Source organism: Branchiostoma floridae, chromosome 4 (assembly GCF_000003815.2).
Source record: "Branchiostoma floridae strain S238N-H82 chromosome 4, Bfl_VNyyK, whole genome shotgun sequence".
Taxonomy (NCBI): Eukaryota; Metazoa; Chordata; class Leptocardii; order Amphioxiformes; family Branchiostomatidae; genus Branchiostoma; species Branchiostoma floridae.
The window spans coordinates 7,660,965-7,673,347 of record NC_049982.1 but is presented as its reverse complement, the minus strand read 5'-3'; the positions used below and the strand labels follow the sequence as shown (position 1 = coordinate 7,673,347).

The window sequence follows — 12,383 nt, the reverse complement described above, 5'->3', positions numbered from 1 at the left end:
ATTCCTCTCAGATGCCCGATGGCAACAGGTGATAGTTACGCTGGTATTTGTGACAATAGTACGCTGATAAACTAGTAAGTAGTTGGTACTGTTAATATAGAAACAGTTTTTACAGGTCAGATACTCAGAGGCGTTGAGATGAAGTCGTCGTTACGGGGAGGTACCTGTAGCATTCTTGTCATGGTTGATTTGGTTGGATTGGGAAAATCTTGTCGTTTGCAATTATGTCGCCTGTCTCTGAGACCTTCCTTTTAATTAGTAGTACATTTAGTCGTAGTATAATTACCTTCGCCGAGAAGGTTATGTTTTGGGCAACATTTGTATGTATGTATGTTTGTAGAAGACCAGCATAACTCGAGAACGCCTGGATGTATTGATATTCGGTATGTGAGTATGGTTTATTTCTTAACAGCCAAGACATTGTCCGAGGGCCGATTTATCTGGCCTGTTCACATATCCGAATATCATAACGGGAAATATTGTATTCACAATACAAGACGTAAGGGACGACCCTTTAAGATCAATCAATCAATAAATAAATAAATGTTACAATGTCACATTAACTTCTTTCCGCCGTCAATAAAATGTAATGGTTTCTTCTTCGTAGTGAAATACATACTCATGCTGGTCTCAGTAGGAATTGTCGTTGATCACACAGGCATAAAAGTGGCCTTACTGGAGTTCTCCTGCGTTGTCATTGTGCTGTTGCTGGTTAATTAAGTCGCGCTCACTACATAACAAATCGTCTGTTTGCACACAACAGCCCGCCGGCAAAACACACACCGGGGGAGATGTCCCGGCACGTTTTTGGGATGTTCGCGGGGTAAGGGGTCGCGTCAAGGTCACGGATGCGGAACCACACGGCTTCACAACGCTGCATCTTACCGCCGCCATCTTGACAACGGACGTTAATGTTATAGTTGCTGCACCATTATTGTTTACTTGGTCACCCAAATCTTAAATCAGGCAGTGTGGTCAAGTTGTAAATTTTCGTCAGCTGTGTGTGGTTTGGGGAAGGATGTAAAGCAGACGACAAGTGCGGTATCCATGACGACCTGCTGTCGTCTGCAGGGGCCCGACACGTCAAGGTGAGTGCGACTGTATTGTCCCCTTCTCAAGTTAGTTAACCACAAACGAGCGGACGTAAAAGAAAATCAGATGTCTAAAAAAGCTGCTGCAGGATACAAAATAGATCTACCGTGATTGTCTGTGACGTGGGTGATCATTCTACTCTCTGTACGCGTCGTTTGCTATAACTCATGATCAAAGGGATATCTGATTCTATCTAAATGAACAAGTGAGAAGGCAGTTGTAGGAATGTGACTTGCTAACCCATAAGGAGTGAGTGTAATAGTTTGAGACATGAGTGTAATAGTTTAAGACAGTTGTTGTTCACGCATTCCTCACTTTCTCGCCGGTGCCCATTATGACGGACTTGCCCTCTCGACACGTCTTCAACCAGAAGTAACTCACGTCAGACGGTACTTGTGCACTCCCTGCCTAAGTGCCATATCTAATTCATTTCACGCTGTTTTCTGAGAGACAAGTTACGCAAAAGGTGCACACACATCAAGGGAGCGATGATTAAAAGCGCTGGTTGTCCGCTGCGTGGTGAACCGTTGTCCTTTCAAGTGCGGCCGGGATGAAACAAATGTCTCTCCCGTCCGTCCCACGGCCACAGCTGGTGCTGACGGGCTGCGTTCATCACGATGTCTGCTAGTGGCAGCTTGTCCAAGGCCCTTTGGAGTGGGCACAATGAGAAGTTTTCAGATAGGTCTGTCCCTGGCACCCGTAGACCAGATTGTCGACCAAAGATCCGCCTCCTGTTTTGTACCCAAAAGCACACCGCATGATGAAAGCCGTAATCGATAAAATAAAGATAGCTGTCACCCACATATAGACATGTTATCAGTGTGAAGCGGATCCTACCCTGTAGCATTGTTGTGCGACATTCAGTTTTCACCGGCGTCGGCTAGTTTTGACTCCAGACCGTCTGGGATTCATTGCTACCCAATCAAGACACGTACAAGAGCTACTACTCTACTCGGTATTTTTAGATTCTTTAATATTCTGGCTACTACTAAATCTTTGGGTTATGTAGTAAGAAGTAATGGTTTATTCAAGATACATGTTGGTTGGTTGGTTGGGAACGCTGAATAGGGGTTAAGACCCTTATGTATACATATAGCCCCGTATGGCTTAATCAAGCTCCCGATAGCACCTTCGCCTTTTTCGCTAGCCTTGACTTAACCAGGCAACAGCCCGGGGTTGTAACTATGGACCAGAGTCCAGAGCGGACGCAATTGGGTCGTACGGCGCTCACGTCATGCGCAGAAACTGCACCATGCCCAAATCACGAAAGGTCCCTGCTAAAATCACGGAGGGACTTGTCGTGGGACTGAAATAGTCTTGTGTCAAAAGGTTCCCTCTTCGCGATGGGAGACAAATTTATGATTTCCGAGTTCCGGACAAGAAGTGAGGCGTTTGAGTAGTCAGGTCCGGTGTGAAGCCAAATCCCTGCGCCGCCAAATACATGAGAGGTCAGGTGCGCTAGCATGGATTTGGCAGATACAAGCGCCAAATTTGTGCGCCGTGCCAAATACCTGAGATATACGGTGTGCATGGGGGTTTCGAATATGGCATATATTTTCGGATTGGCTTAATGGTAACACTAAATACAATGATTACTTTAAAATATTTCAATCCAATCAATAAAAAGCTAAATTTGTCCAAGTTATGAACAATTTCACTGAAGAAAATTTCGTCCATTTTAGCGCCGAAATCGTATTGATTTATTTAATAGTAATGACGCCGAAACCACAGGTCACCTCTGATGACCTTTTATAGCCTTACAGAGCATAGCACCTAATTTGGACTGATACACAAAGCATTTGTAAACAGTGCATTAGCAGCTCATATATCAATATATTTACTATGGGCACAATTTTGTTGTGTTCTATTTTCTTTTCCGTTTTATGTAAAACGGAGAGGATCTAAAGATCGGTAACGTTTATAACTGTTACCTATCATAACTCAACCTAGAATGATTCTTTGAAAAAGTTACATTTGAATATGACAGGTCAGCACATGATAGACCATGGACACTTACAAGAATAATCCTCTGAAAACACACACTTGTGCACTGGACCAAGAATTATGATTAACTTCTTTTATTGCCTTGTGTGACTAAAAAAGAGTAATAAGATAGTTCAGGGGCGCCAATTATAATTCATTATGCAGATGGTGGCCAGTTTGTTCACCTTGGTCGAAATCGGGGTCTATTCTTCTTACATTGTTCTGATACCTGATATAATGACAATGACAATGACAATGACAATGACATAACGACCGTCCTTCCGCCATTGCTTGGCGTGTGACCAGAAGTGGTGATCTGGTCAGAGTCAGACACTGGCCCTGATTTGCTCATTTTTACACGCTTTGCTAGCCAAATAACGACACAAACATATGTTTTATTTCCCTGCTGTAACCGTTTCTGATGGCTCTATTATCGGAACACTACGACAGTTGCTGCTGTGGTGCCCGCCAAAACAGTGCCATGTTTTCCCGCTGCATATCATTATCCCACTTCATACAACCAAGTAATATAGTCAAATCCACATTCCTTATGAACTTAGACAAACCTTTACTTATAAAGCATATCTGTTTCTATATTTTCAATATTCTTCATGTATCTCTTGTTGCGACCTGTACTGAGCCCAGTGGGTATATATGTATGTACAATAAAGGTTTCCATTCATTCATTATCTTTAGGATTGCTGCCGTGGTGCGCGCCGAAACAGTGCCATGTTTTCCCGCTGCATATCATTATCTTTAGGATTGCTGCTGTGGTGTGCGCCAAAACAGTGCCATGTTTTCCCGCTGCATATCATTATCTTAAGGATTCCTAAAGGGTCTCTTTGGAGTGTCCCAATTTCCAATCCCATTAAATCAATGAAGGCAAATAGCTCATTTGAAAGGTTGCCTTTAAATGCATTTATTCATATAGTATTAAATTGTGAAATAGCCAGTTCAATTTCAAACAAGGAAAGTTGTTGAAAAATAGGTTTTCCAATTTAAAGGTTTGTGGAATCGGCTACTACAAAACATCTGTTAGCTTTTACAAAGGTCGTTGCCATAGTAATCTTCGCTGCGAAATGTTTGCTCCTCTCCTGCAGTGCGCAGCCGCAGTACCTGACCCCTCATGTATTTCGCGGCGCAGGGATTTGGCTTCACACCTGATATATCGGACTGTGTATTCCAGGGGTCAAAGGTCAGTGTGTGATTGTTTAGACGGATGTAACTTTTGGAGGAGTTTATAGCAAACGTTCTGCAGTGAGTTTTGAACGTCCGGTTTGGGATCTATCTTGGCAGCTGTGTCAGTGTGGTTTTGGCTTCGCAAGAGTGTGACAGGTGAGTGTTATGTTCTTGTATATCATTTTATTTTTGTTGGCCAGTCAAAATTGTAGTCTGTGTAACACAAACTCCGCTGTCCAGGGCTCTAACTGGCGGATGTTTGGCGGGCTGCTATAAGCGAGATTTAATCAGGCTATCAAAATTGATACAACGAAAGATAGTCCTAACTCCATGTCCACTTGATGGACGACGATTGTAACTAAATCTTTGCTTGCGATCTGCCCCGAACTACTTGTACTGCAAAGGTACCGGTGTACGTTTGTGACCAAAATGTGACCGGTAAGCGATAGCCTTGCAGAAAATGAATGGATGGGACGCAAGGGCTTTCCTATCCAATCCATGTGGGTGTGAAGGACTGTTAGAAAGGGTCATTGACCTTCTTGTAGAACGATATTATGCAAATGAGGTCCCAATTGAAAACCAAGCGTCAGAAAGACGCAAAACTAAGGCCCAAGTGATGCGCACTCACGGCAGTTTTCCTATCCAATCCTTGTCGGTGCAAATGACTGTTAAAACGTACGGATCATTGACCCTCTTGTAGACTGCATTATGTCCGATATGAGGTCTCAATTTAGAATCAAGCGTCAGGGAGACGCAAAACTAAGGCCCAAGTGATGCACACTCACGTCAGTTTTCCTATCCAATCCGTGTCGGTGCAAATGACTGTTAAACCGTACGGATCATTGACCCTCTTGTAGACTGCATTATGTCCGATATTTAGAATTTAGAATCAAACGTCGGGGAGACACGAAGGTAAGACCCAAGCGATGCGCACTCACGGTAGTTTTCTATATATACAAACAAGTATATCCAATCCGTGTCGGTGCGAATGACTGTTAAAACGTACGGATCATTGGCCTTCTTGTGGAATGGCATTATGTCCGACATGAGGTCTCAACTTAAAATCAAGCGTCAGGAAGTCAGTGAGGCACCATTCACGCTTGCGTATCGATCTGATCGATCGATATATTAGCAGAGGCGGCTGATACGCACTTAGGCGAGTGAGCACGCCTCTCTGGTTACCTAAAAGCCCGTCAGACACATTTCTGAGCACAGGGAGGTTTGCGTAAACCCGTCTCAAATAATATAGGTTCGCAGAGAAGTTGGCTTAAACACATTTCCTGAGTGTTCTCTCCAACGCGTAACGCGATACCTTCATAAGTTAGTAAAATTGCTCTTTATTTTCCTGCCACCGTCACTGACGTTAATGCCGTTAATACTCCTGTTCCACGAGGACGACGCTCTGTCGCGCTCGCTGCGAACCAAAATTTGACACATCGCTCAACGAATTATTATCTATCAGGAAGATTGATAAACATCCAGGTAAACAATATTCAAATATAATTCAATCTCTACAACTGGATAGAATTAGAGATTTACTTCCGGACGTTTCGAGAGACACCCATCACTTTACTTCATCGTCACTGCAATTGTATAGAAAAATAATCTTTTTACTCTTTGTGTGTTTTTGTTGTCTTTTTAGTCACATTTTTACATTTTAAGAAATGGAAGGTTATATACTTCCGTTTTAGGTCGTAATGAGAGCGCAGCGCGATCGCCGTCTAGTGGAATGGGAGCCTAATCGTCATGCAGACGACATATCTGGGCCAGCTGTCTCTGGGCGAAACGTTATTATTACCAGGGACACCATTTGATGTTAATGCATACTTAGAGTCTGAACTATATTGGCAAACACGGCGTTTTCAACCCCTAACATTTAGGCAAAGAGCCACATCGCTATGAGCCAAGTGTGGTATTTATCCATCATAGCGGTTAGCAACAGGTGGTGCCGGGATTATAATCATTTACTAATCACCAATCTCCGTCAGGCACGAATTCCCGCAGCTTAACTGTTACGTGACCGTATGCGTCTAAAATCTCTAAGCAGAAGTAAGGATTTGGCTCATTCCCAGTGTTTTGCACCTGTTATCCAGTGCCCTTTTCTAGGGCTGCCCTTTTAAAACCATGAACGTCCTTATGTATAAGTGGAATGCTAGAAAAGAGCAATAAAACAGTGCAATACTAGAACAAAAGAGCGCTAAACGTAAGAACAAACAGGAGTGAAATATTGCATGATGATGATGGACCGAGCCCTTGGAAATAAGAATACAGGTAACGGAGATAGAGCTATAGTGTAGTGGTAGTGGGTTTATCTCCGACTTCCCCGAAAGACCTCATAATGCAGTGCAATGAACTTACGACATATGTAGGTTAAGTGGAGAGTAATACTAGTTGTAGGTTTTGCATTATGCATCTATGCCCCAAATGGACGAGACGCTGCGTATCCTTTCGGGGCGAGTACAAGTGGGCCAAGAATATTTTGAAGCACCCCCGCACTTTTCTGCTTCAAGTGGGCAATGCAAATTCAACCATGTAATCCTCTTACGTGTTCCTGAATGGGATTGACATGGCCACTCTAGGCTGTTCCGGATTTTCGGCTAATTCGTCGACAGAACGTGGACAAAACGTTAGGACAACAGTGGCGACTAGAATTAGCGCGTGATTTTTTTTCAAAATCTTGAAGTTTAACTTAGTTCAACTGTACCTCATACAAATTACGAACAGAAGGTTAAAGTAGTCTTTTACCTGAGGAAGGTCGTGTAAATTCCTTTCCCAAGGGCACAACGTAGGAGGAACGGCAAGTATCGAGTTCTGGACCTCTAGGTTCCGAGCCCAACACTACCAGTTACGCCACATACGAAACATCATGTCATAGGTTCGTATTTCTTCAATTAACGTTATGAGCATCATAGCTGGCAGGTTATGGTAAACTGTATTGCAAATTCTTGACCGTGGGCTAATTGAAGGTAATATGAGAGATTCAAACAATGTAAACAAAATATCACAGGTGTCTACTCTAGTCTAAAACTAGTAAAAGCTAACTCTAGATCCTGGGTTATGATTCAGTAGCAGTGTCATTTTCTAGTCACAAATTGTCGTTGGTCCTCCACTGACGCACAGTTTTGCAGTGCTATACTTGGTGATGGATCGCAACGGCATTTACGTCATTAGTACTGATGTGTGCAAGGTCATTCCTAACCGCGATAACGTCATTATGAAAACTTATACGTGCCAAAGTGTCACTCCGAAACGCCGTGAAGTAATTTACATCAATATGTACAATGTCATTCCGAAACGCGATAACGTCATTTGTACCGATATCTGCGTGGCTGCCGGAACACTAGGAATCTTGTAAATTGATTTTTATTCCATTGGCTTGACTTCCTACGAGGTTATGGATAGAAGAATTTGATGCCCAAATAGAAAGAGCGGCCAAGGCCAGACGAGTCTGCCCACGGCCAGGGTAACATTTCCCCTTGCCTTGGAAGGAAGGCAAACTACGCGGGCAAATTAAATGAAACACCATGGTGGCCAAACTTCTCCGGCAAATTATTTTCCCTGCTGTATGAAGGTTTGTTAGGTTTAGGTCCCATTTGCCGTCACGGGGTGCTTTTGATACTTTCGGACGTGGTCCCGTTTTTTTTTGGGGGGGGGGGACGGCCGGGCACCGGGTCGAATTTAAATCGGACTTGAATCCGGGACCCCATAACAAATAGACGCCGTGACCTACCCACGGGGTACACCCTCTCCGTTTCACCCCCCTCCCCCCCATTTCCCCAAGTCCTGCGTGACAAATTTGGCTTTGGAGCTCGGTCGGTGCTACATCCCTGACGGGCACCGGTGCAAATGGGACCTAAGCCTAAGTCTGGTAGAGACCCCAAAATCCTCCTGGCTGAACTGGTGCTAAATCACACAGTATCGAGACTGATCGAAGAGAACTGGGGGAAGGTCGCCCACAAATTTCTAATCTACTGTTTGGTTTTGTCGATCTCGCGAGGGCCGGCGACAATCCGCGTTTAGGTCGGGGGAAAAAGTGTACATGTGACCAAGCCGAGAAGGAATGTCATGATAACGTGGACGTGAAGATGAGTTACGTTGTTTTTCTGGCGTTGTGAAAACAATGAAAGTTCAACGCGGAGGATGCTTGCCTCGAGAAGGACAAGGTCTAACACTTGTGGAATGTAACCAATGGTGTATGTGAAAAATCACCAGTTTATTTTGACAGCTCACTTTTTAAACTTCTTTCTACCCGATCAAGAGAGATTTTCTTAAGCTCTAAAACATGGCCAAACTAGGAAAGACACTTCGAACCAAAGCTTAGAGCTTTACATGTATCGCATAGTTGCTGCGTCCATAGCCCGTTATTATTTGTAAAGAAGTTTGGTGCTGTTAGAGTAACATGGTGTGGATACAAGTCCTGCGCATGCGCAGTTTAACCTGTAAACTGACTTATGCGTACTTAAAATTGCGCATGCGCAGCGAGATGCATTGTGGATGACATATCAAAGTTGTATTCCCCTGAAACAAACACGTCAACGCATGTATAAAGCATGGTCTAGATAAGAACCGTTTACAACCTAGGATCCCTCACCATCGATATATTTCCCGAAATGCATTTCGCTGCTCATGCGTACTGTATCTTAAAGTTAAAGCGTAAACAGCGTTCTTAACCAACCGACGCATTCAAGCCTCAAAACGTGACCTCTAACTAAGAGGTAAAGAAAGGGACAAAACCAGGACTTTCTCACGAGAGATCTAGATGTGCCTTTGTTACTCGGAAGGTTACGCTGTTCCCATTCGTCAAGGTCAAGTTGACACAGTGAGAACGCTGCTCCGAATCGACAAGTGCCACTCGACTTTTGTTTGCTCACTCTGGGGTACGTAAAAACTGCTTATCGGGTATTGAAGGTCTGGGTCTGGGGACGGAGGGAGCACAAAGACACGGTCGATACATGTGCAGCTGTGACTCTACAGTTTTGTTGTCCAAATTCTGGTAACAAACGTGTTCCCTTTAACTTATTTTTCCGTTACAAAAACTGGGAAAGCCCCCCCCCCCCTGGACAAATTTATGTAATGTATCTGAAAAGACTGATCATCTTCATCTAAAGATTGAAATGAAAAGACCTGCTCTCGATTGGAGTATATGAAATTTATGTTTATCATATAAAGGACAAACATATAACCAATACCCTATTTCTTTTGCAGAGTTGATAGACTATCAATATTAAGTTCAACCGTGAAATTCTCTACTCGTACTCAACAACAACCGATATCGATAAAAAGAAACTGAAAATGATTAACACACGCAGACCTCATGAACTCGAGCAGGCGACAAAAGCAGACTCGGGATTATCCTATCCTGACATTCAAAATCCTTTTTCTGAGTCCCCAGTGATCCGAAAAGAGTTCTGGTATTTTGCCCACCCAAAACGTTAATAAACATCTCCTTCCACTTGTCATTCACCTTACGTTTGAGTCGGTTTGACACTCACAAGGACCCCGACGCGGCGGTGCTGTTTATCAGGATCTCTCGGATTTTAACTTCCAGACAGACAGAATACTTCTGTTATTCTGTTTCAAAAACAACTTTGGAGAAATGCCGCTGAAGTAAGTGCTACTTTCTGTCATGAGTTAAGGGGGTAATGGAACTGGTCAGTGAATTTAGAAAGGTCAATGCTCCTGCTGGCATTTTGCCGTCTCTGACGTCACAAGATATGTATCAGATTTCGGCATGAAAAAGTCAGAGCCGCGGCAGACGAACGTTCACTTGACCTCGATGGGAAACTTGACACGAACGCACGTAAACGTCAGATCAACGTGCTCGCGTTAATGCAAGGATTCTATAAGGCTTCCGAAAACTTCAAGGATGGAATCTATTGTCCCGACGCCAAACGGGTTGTGTAGATCATGATGACAGCCATGCATGGTACAGAAAATCTCCTTGTCAACATTATTTGTCGCATGTATCAAATTTCGGCACGGAAAAGTCAGAGCCGCGACAGACGAACGTGCACTTGACTCTGAGTGGAAACTTGACACCGAACATAGTATTACGTAAACGTCAGATCAACGTGCTCGCGTTAATCCAATGATTCTGTAAGGCTTCCGAAAATTTCAAGGGTGGAATTTGCTGTCCCGACGCCAAGTGGGTTGTGTAGATGACAGCCATGCATGGTACAGAAAATCTCTTTGTCAACTTTGTCGCATGTATCAAATTTCGGCACGGAAAAGTCAGAGCCGCGACAGACGAACGTGCACTTGACTCTGAGTGGAAACTTGACACCGAACATAGTATTACGTAAACGTCAGATCAACGTGCTCGCGTTAATCCAATGATTCTGTAAGGCTTCCGAAAATTTCAAGGGTGGAATTTGCTGTCCCGACGCCAAGTGGGTTGTGTAGATGACAGGTACAGAAAATCTCCTTGTCAACTCGTGGCATTCCCAGCTACTCCTTCTCTCCCGGTATGCCGGTACCTCTGCCAAGTAGGCCCTGTTACGTTTCATTCAACGGTAGGGTACGGTAGGCAGGATTAAGGTGGGTTTCAGAAAGGTATAATGAGTATCTAGAAATAATTGATTCTTTGATGGCGGCACGAACACAGCGTTCACACACGCTTAAAGTGCACTGTTTAATCATTGCAACGTACCACTCCTATACGCGACGTTAATCTTACCATTTATACGTGAACTTTATTGATATGCGGATTTTGCCGTCGCGAGGAAGAAATAATTTCATTTTGGATAGCCTCAGGAGGAACGATCTATTTTTGATAGACAACCTTGCCTCTTTTTGAGGGAGTGGGTGGATTTTAGATGGATTCAGGTTTATCTTAATCCTTATTCTAAAGCAGAGGAATTGGCGGTGTTTCATCTTCTAATATGAGCCAGAATCCAATCCTTTACCTGAGGAGAGCGTGATTAGGTTTGAATTCAGGCACGGGCCTTATAGGACCTTGTATTCCTCACAGGACCCATGTCATTATTTCTGAGAGGATTTATGGACGTTCTGTTGTAAGGAATTACTTACGTAAGAGCCCAAGGAAATTGGCTGCATTTTAGCCAAACCTGAATCCATGATGATCCAGCGTCTCAGAGATGTGAGAATCGCTTAGCGCGTCCAATTTGTACCGGATGCGTACTTGATTGTCTGAAGCTAAATCTGTCTCACTCTTTTAGGTACAGGGACGACATATAATATTATATAACACGACTATTATATTATATAACACGACTATTACATTATATGTAAATATTATACAGATTTTATATATCCCTCCTCCGTCGGTCAATGTAGGGAGTCTGGTAGGATATCGCCTCGAACGAATATGATGGAAAAGAGTATGTACTGATATCATTAGTTTTTATATATAACGTTTATTGATTGTTTCAACAACCTCTAAATACATTGCAGCGCCCTAAGGTGCTGAATTGCGTATTTAGGCATTAAAAACATTTACACACACATTAAAAACTTAACATGGTAGGGCAGTTAGGCTAACATTTTAAAGGCTTACAATCATATCACACAAGTTACCATCATTTATAATCATATCGCACAAATGTGTCTTGTTTTACTAATTACCAATCTATCACAATACAGATAGCACGGTAGTAGTTGACGATAGTGACATGGGAGATCTCAACTTACTGTTTATTCAAGAGGGCTACAAAATACGGGATCGGGCTATTTTTATAACGATTTGTTTTGGCAAGAGGAATGTCAAGTAGATTACCACCCTTCAAGCATCTTGTATGAATCTGAGAACGGGAAGGAGGTAACCAATGGCGGAAAGTTGGGGAGTTGAGTAGCGACTTTGCAAACTTTAGGCTGAGGGTTTCTCTTCTTTTCTCAAGGGACGGTAAACCTAACTGGGCAAAGGCGCTGGTATAGCATTCATACTAAGAGCCGAGAATTATTCTAAGTACTCGCTTCTGTATACGTTCAATCTTCATTACTTGTTGCGTTGTGATATTTGAGTTCCAGACTGGAGCTGCATATTCTAGGGTTGGGCGAATATAACCCACGTAAAAATCGCAAAGGTCTTGAGCTGGGAGTCCGGAGCTTTTGAGTTTCTTCAACCAAAAGAGTCTTGAGCTAGCCTTTTTAGTTATGACATCTACATGTTT

The 12,383-nt window shown here is 43.2% G+C and overlaps 1 protein-coding gene across 5 annotated transcripts in view; it reads left to right on the top strand.

Moving 5' to 3' along the window:
• The first annotated feature begins 1,976 nt into the window (after window positions 1-1,976).
• Window positions 1,977-12,383, top strand: part of LOC118413993 (soluble guanylate cyclase 88E-like) — a 51,025-nt gene continuing 40,618 nt past the window's right edge. For 2 of the 5 annotated variants that reach the window (XM_035817690.1, XM_035817689.1), the window contains exon 1: window positions 1,980-2,047. The gene's annotated coding sequence lies outside the window, so the exon portion shown is untranslated. Of the gene's footprint in view, window positions 2,048-12,383 lie in introns of all 5 variants that reach the window. The other 3 variants (XM_035817688.1, XM_035817686.1, XM_035817691.1) reach the window with 3 other exon arrangements.